The 7,316-nt window shown below is 45.9% G+C and overlaps 1 non-coding gene across 1 annotated transcript; it reads right to left on the bottom strand.

Annotated features, from left to right (window-relative positions):
* Nucleotides 1-755: 755 nt before the first annotated feature.
* On the bottom strand, nucleotides 756-863 carry LOC121105076. Its single transcript, XR_005837506.1, has one exon. It is a non-coding gene; the product is annotated as a small nucleolar RNA SNORA2/SNORA34 family (small nucleolar RNA).
* Nucleotides 864-7,316: the final 6,453 nt, after the last annotated feature.

The raw sequence follows: 7,316 nt of genomic DNA, 5'->3' as shown, positions 1-7,316 counted from the left end.
TATCTGGGATATAAAAAGCATTCTTAAAACTCAATAATGAAAACAATCCAATTTTTAAAATAGGCAAGGGATTTGAAAAGACGCTTCGCGAAGACAGATGGATAGCCAATATGCACAGGAAAAAGCAGTCTCCGTCACTTGGCCATCAGGGAAATGCAAGCTGAAATCACAATGAGATACTTCCACCCTGCCACCGAAATGGCTAAAATTCAAGACTGAAAATACCAAATGTCGAAGAAGATATAGAGTAACCAAAGCTCTACATTTTGGGCGAAAGTTTAAAATGGCTCAGTTGGCAGGTGCCTGGGTGGCTCAGTCGTTGGGCGTCTGCCTTCGGCTCAGGCGTGATCCCGGCGTTCTGGGATGGAGCCCCGCATCGGGCTCCCTGCTCAGTGGGGGTCTGCTTCTGCCTCCCCCTCAACCCCACCTCTCCACTCAAGGGCTCTCTCTCTCTCTCTCTCTCAAGTAAATAAATAAAATCTTCAAAAAAGAAAAAGAAAACAAATGGCACAGCTTTGGGAAAATGTGTGACAGTTCCTCATAAAATTAAACATCTACCTTACAACCCAGCACATCTATTCCCGTGTATTTACCCAAGAGAAATGAAAACCTGTGGCCACACACATACACAAAGTTGTACAGAAATGTTTATGGAAGCTTTGTTTGTTTGTTTGTTTGTTTGTTTGTTTTCCTTTAAGTAGGCTCTGCAGCCAATGTGGGGCCGGCCTGAACGCAAGACCCCGAGATCAAGAGTTGCATGTCCTACCGACTGAACTCTCCAGGTGCCCCTAGAAAGGCATTTCTTCAGGCTCCTGCTTGAAACCAACAGCTTCAGCAAACTGCTGGCCTTGACTCAGGGCCAATGTAATTTACTTTGAAATGCATGAAAAATGAGGTGGGCTGATGGATGGAGAGACGGGTGGAGAAATGCACAGTCGCGTGATAAAACAAATAGTAAAATGTAAATTATAGAATCTTATGGTGGGTATATTGGTAATTACCGCACAATTTTTTCCATTTCTCTGAGGCCACAGGAACACTAAACTAAATAGGCAACTTTTGTTTCTGCAGTGGCAAACATATGTGGATGTTTGTTATATGTCTGTCATCTTTCTGTTGTTGAAATAGTCCATAATAAAGACATTAATTAGCAGGTAAATCAATAAATGTCCCCTGGTGATTCTGACACCCGCCTGTGGGGCTGACAGCTCGGGTCTCCCAGAACGCTGAGGAGAGGTGGGGTTACTTATCTGAAAGGCTGGACGGGAGGTTCCGATGGCTGCTGGGACAGAACGTCACAAACGTAATGGTTTACAATCACACACATCTGCTATCTCCCAGTTCTAGAGGTCCAGAGTCAGACATGGGTCTCCCCGGATTAAACTCAAGGTGTTGGCAGGGCTTCTTCCTTCGGGAGACTCTAGAGAATCAACTTCCTTGCCCTTTGCAGCTTCTAGAGGCCGCCTGCATTTTCTGGACTCATGGCCACTTCCTCCACCTTCAAAGCCAGCAACAGAGCATCTTCAAATCTCTCACCGACTCTGGCTTTTCTGCCCCCCCTCTTTCACGCTGAAGGACCCCTTGTGATTCCACAGAGCCCACCCAGATAATTCAGGATGATGTTCTTGTTTTAAGGTCATCTGATTAGCGACCTAAATTCCCTTTGCAACCTTAACGCTCCCTGGCTATATAATGTAACATCATCACAGGACGCCAGCATCTTTGGGGAGCCATCGTCCTGCCTACCGCAGGACTCTGCCCACACGGAAGTGGCTCCCGAGTAAGGGCAAGTACCGGGATTCCTGACACGCACGTGCTACCCAGCCTCGATGAAAATGGAAATGTCAGTTCTCACAAAGCCATGGCAATGCTCTCCATTCATGTGTGGCCCCCTCATCCTCCACTGCCCCAGCCTACCCTCCACACCCGCACAACCAGCCTGGACAAGTCAGAGGGGGCAAGTGTGACATGTGGGACAGGAAACGCTGAATCCCCACTGGCCCTGGGACCAACTCCACCATTTGGGGCTAACAAAAGGGTGTGAGTTGGTAGACAGATGATTGGCCCCATCTCCCTGTCAAGAACTCCTCTGAGAAAGTGAAGACATTCCACCGGGTAATGAAGAGATGCGGTGCCCTGCTTAGGGGAGTTGGAAGGGTCCGGTGCCTGCCCTAGTTCTGGCCCTTTACTTGGCTAGCCCGGCCACCCCCAAAGCCAGCCCTGATCCTCTGACACCCGCAGGAAACCCGCCCCCACTTCCCCAGCTTGATCCTCATCTGCTCAAGCTTTTCTCTCCTCTTCCTAGTTCAGGACGTTGGTCCCATCTTCCTTCCTAGGTGTCTCCTCACGAATGTGAACCCCAGTCCTCCTGTGGAATTTTTGGCTCCTCCTCCTCCAGCTTCAGTAAGGGAGGACTCCTTGATTCAGGCTTCCAGTTCTGAGGACTCCACCTGGCCATCAGGGGCCAGGGAAGGTCTAAGCCCCAGCACCCCTGTAAGGAGTATGGAGAGAATTAAATCCTTTTGTGCTGGACATTTGTCATTTTATTTTTAAAGATTTTATTTTTAAGTAATCTCTCTACCCAACATGGGGCTCGAACTCACAACCCCAAGATCAAGAGTCACACGACCTACCAGCTAAGCCAGCCAGGAGCCCTGACATTCGTCATTTAACATTATTTCCTGTACACAGATTCATGTGTCAGTGGGGTCCATTATACTGATACTCCATGTTTTGCTTTGTTGTATCTATGTTTTAAGCTTTTGGGACATTGACAATCTACTGCTATTATAAATATCTCTGCAATGAACTTCTTTATTCAAATTACTTCGGTTTCCTTTTGGGTTATCTCCTTGGGACCAATTTGCAACCAAAAGATAATTGGGTTGAGGTATTCATTTGTTCCTTCTTTGAGGCACATCCCTTTTCACTGGGAACATCCCCCTCCATTTTATGGTTCTAATGTGCTTTCAAGCAAAAGTCCCCACCTGTCCTGTCCCAAGGGGGGGTGTTTGAGCCAATTTGCTCATGGTAGATTAGTAACAACAAACCACCAGTCTCAGGGGTTTAACGCAGTAAGAGTTTATTCTTGGTTATATCATTGCTTGATAAAGGTTTTTGGGAGGTGGAGGGGGCAGGACATGGGGAGGCTCTTTTATGAGCAGAAATCCAGATATAAGGTCCTTCCTTTTAGTGTCTTCAGGGTTCTCTAAGGCTTCTTGGGGGTCTTTCCACTAGACCTGTGCATGCATCAACCATTAATGAGCAGAGAGTAGGAAGACTGGGAGAGGGAGTACACTCTAGGAGCCAGCTCCAAAGCTGTACACCTCACTCCTGCCGTATTTCATTGGCCAGAACTAGTCACATGCTTCCACTGGACATGAAGGCACGTGAGAAGTGTAGTCTTCTGAGCCCAGGAAGAAATGAAACAGAGGCCAACACACAGCATTGTCTTTGCCAATGAGAGCACTTCATACTTGAACGTGAGATTGTCCAATAATGGGCATATGCCTAGGTAGTTTATCCGAATTATTCTGGGGGATTGCTATGGATCCTGGGAGTCTTTCTAAGGACGAGAGCTATGCAGCTTTTGCTAACATGGAGGTGGCAGGACTTCTTTCCCAGCAGAGCAAGTGAGGAAGGCTGCTGGAAAACAAAGCCAGGGGCACGGAGAACCAAGGAGCTCAAACCCCTGGGAGGTGCTTTGAGCTCTTGGATCCAAGATCAACTCTTCTGGATAAATTCCCTTTGCTTGAGCCAGTCTGCGTTGGGTTTCTGTCACCTACAACCAAAGGAGTCCTGACTAATAACACATAGGTCAAGGGATAAAAAGATTTAATAATGTTTGAAATATATTTCTAGAATGTTCTCTAAAACATCCTTGACATCGTGTAATGCAGCTTGTTTCCCCAACTTTTGTTTTTATAACTTACATTTTTTAAGCAAACCTTAATGTTGTTGTATTCAAATGTTTTATTGCTGGAAGAGTGGAGTCTTTTTTCACAGTTTACATGCTGTGTTTCTTGGGCTTATCTCTTCTAACCATATGTTAAAGATATTGACTTTATAAGCCTGGATAAAAGCAGTTTTATGAATCTTACCTTCCTTATGTATTGTGAAGGGTGACCTCTTACTGGCTACATCCATCATATAGAAATGTGCACAGAGCCTTACGTGAGTGGTTGTAGCAGGAATGTCTCTATTCTCTCAACAGAAATTTATGGCTTATTATGAGAGTTGGTACAGCACAAGGGTTGAGAGCAGAGGCCTTGAGGCCAGACTTCCTGGGCTCAAACTCTGGTCTATGTATTACCAGCTATGTCACCTTAGCAATAACATTGAGCCCCTCCTCAGCTCCCAAACGCAGACAACACCTACCTTGCAAGTTTGGTTGTTTTTTGTTTCTCCTACGAGGTTTTTTATGAGGATTGGATGAGGTAATGCATATAGAATAATCAGAACAGTAACTAGCTTCAGGAAATACTCATTAAGATGCTGTTTTTTTGGGGGGGGGGCTCCTAGGGGGCTCAGTCAGCTAAGTGTCTGCCTTTGGATCAGGTCATGATCCCAGAGTCCCAAGATCGAGCCCCACATCAGGCTCCCTGCTCAGTGGGGAGTCTGCTTCTCCCTCTGCCTGCCATTCCCCCTGCTTGTGTTATCTCTCTCTGGCTCTCTCTCTTGAATAAATAACTAAAATATTTTTTTAAAAAGATGCTGTTTTGGGGGCACCTGGGTGGCTCAGTTGGTTAAGCAACTGCCTTTGGCTCAGGTCATGATCCCAGGGTCCTGGGATTGAGTCCCACGTTGGACTCCCTGCTCAGTGGGGAGCCTGCTTCTCCCTCTGCTTCCCCCCTATCCCCTCACCAATTGTTTTCTCTCTCCCTCTCATAAATAAATAAATTTTTTTTAAAAGATGCCGTTTTTGTTAATATTATTACTGAGCGCCTAGAGTGTGCCAAATATTGGCCTGGGCACTTGCGATATAGCAGCAAAGAAACCAGATAAAACTCCTGATTGCCCTATGGAGCTTACATTCTTTTTTTTTTAAGTCGGTTCTATGCCCAGTGTGGGACTTGAATTCACAACCCTGAGATCAAGAGCTGCATGCCCTACCAGCTGAGCCAGCCAGGTACCCCTGGAGCTTACCTTCTAAAATAGACTAATTAAATAAGGGAAATATAGGTGATTAATGCAGTGGAGGGAAATAAAGCAGGGAAGGAGAGCTAGAGTAATGGGGAGAGATGACATTTTATAGAGGATGTTCTGATAAAGGCATCACTGAGAAGGTGACAGTCAAGTACGCACCTGAGGAAAGGGAAGAAATGAACCTCATGGCTACCTGGGAGAAGGGCAGAGGGAGAGGCAAATGCAGAGGCACTAAGGAAGGGACAGACCTAGACACACTGCCCTCCATGCTGGTTGGAATTAAGTGAGTGCTAGGAGAAGTCAAGGCAAGGGGGAGGGATGGGACCGGATCACGTGGGGCCTTGATGGCCTTCTTTGCAACACCTTTGGATTTTGCTCAGAATATGATGGGAGCCACTGGAGGGTTTTGAGCCAGGGAGTGGCCTCAGATGGCATGTTTTAAGGGCGCCACTCTGGCAGAAGCAGAGAGACTAGCTAGGAGGCTACTCAATAATCCAAGTGGAAAAGGATGGTGACAATGTGGAACAGGCTGCCAGCAGTGAAACCAGCAGGGTGGAGTCAGAGTCCAGATATATACTGCAGATAGAGAAGACAGGATTTGCAGGTGGGTAAGATACAGGGAGAAAGAGAAAGACAGTCTTCAAGGATAACTCCGAGGGGTGCCTGGGTGACTCAGCTGGGTAAGTGTCTGACTCCTGATCTCAGGGTTGTGAGTTCGAGCCCTGTGTTGGGTTCCATACCGGGCATGGAGCCTACTTAAAAAAAAAAAAGGTTTCTTAAAATAAAGAAATACAGAGGCACCTGGGCGTCTCAGTCAGTTAAGCATCTGCCTTTGGCTCAGGTCATGTTCTCAGGGTCCTGGGACTGAGCCCCGCATTAGGTTCTCCACTCAGTGGGGAGCCTGCTTCTCCTTCTCCCTCTGTGATCTCTCTTGCTCTTGCTCTCTCTGAAATAAATAAAATCTTAAAAAAAAAATTCACATCTTAAAAACAAAAAAGGAAGAAATAGAAACGGATGGCTCCAAAGTTTTGACCTGAACAACTAAGAGAGTTCCATTAGCTGATGTGGGGAAGACTGGGGAGGAACAGGTTAGGGAAGAAGATCAGAGTTTAATCTCAGAGTTGATCGAAGTAACTACTAGTTCTGTGTTTATTCTTTGTTACATTTGTGCCAACTTTCATATAGCATGAGTGATAACTATTTATGGTTAGTCATATTTGTTGTAAATAAAACCTTTGTCTCGGTATTTTTCCTATGACACTGGTTTTGTTGATCTTTCAGAAAGCAGAGGACTGGGAACCTTCACAACACTGTCTAGGTCCCAGTGATGTTTCTGAGGGCTTTGAAGTTCTACTATTCTGTGTCCTTTTCCTGTTACCCACTAAGGGAATTTTTTTTTAAGTAATATCTACACCCAAGGGGGGGTTCGAACTCACAACCCCAACATCAAGAGTCTCATGATCTATTGACTGAGCCAGCCAGGCACCCCGGAGATTCTTTTATCCGCGCAAACGGGGTTAAGTTTGGTGAACTTGCCACTCCTAAGCCCTGTGTATCATAAAATGCACCAGAAGGGGGCGCCTGGCTGGCTCAGGAGGTAGAGCCTGTGATGTTCGACCTCCTGGCGGTGAGTTCCAGCCCCCATGTTGAGTGTAGAGATTACTTTAAAAAGGTAAATAAAGCAAGATGCACCAGAGGATGATGAAAAAGAGCACGTTATTACGATTAGAAATAAAGCTCTAGAAACTGTTGGCTTTGACTTCACTATAAAACTGCGAAGATAAAGGGGACTGACGGTAGATCTAACCTTTTCGGTTTAACCTCAGTGTAGTTTTAAAGTCCCATGAATAGGAGGTCAAATATGTCAGATAATATTTATTACTGGCTTTTAACCAGTGTTCCATGGAGATGTTTTGGCGGCAGGGTGCTGAAAGGATAGGCTCCCAGGGTCACTCTGTGTGTCCAAGGGCAGCTCACTCATAAATTACATGGATACTGTCCTATATATAAAGCCTCTGAATATGAAGGACTTCATATGAAACAAGTTTCTGCCATTTAAAAAAACTGTGAAAATAATGTGGCTCCATATTATTTCAAGAATTAGGGTCATAGTGCGGGGCGCCTGGATGGCTCAGTCCATTGAGCATCTGACTCTTGATCTCGGCTCAGGT

This window comes from Ursus maritimus, unplaced genomic scaffold (genome assembly GCF_017311325.1).
Source record: "Ursus maritimus isolate PB19 unplaced genomic scaffold, ASM1731132v1 scaffold_24, whole genome shotgun sequence".
NCBI classification, from domain to species: Eukaryota; Metazoa; Chordata; class Mammalia; order Carnivora; family Ursidae; genus Ursus; species Ursus maritimus.
The sequence above is the reverse complement of the archived record's forward strand: the minus strand, read 5'-3'. Positions and strand labels throughout refer to the sequence as shown.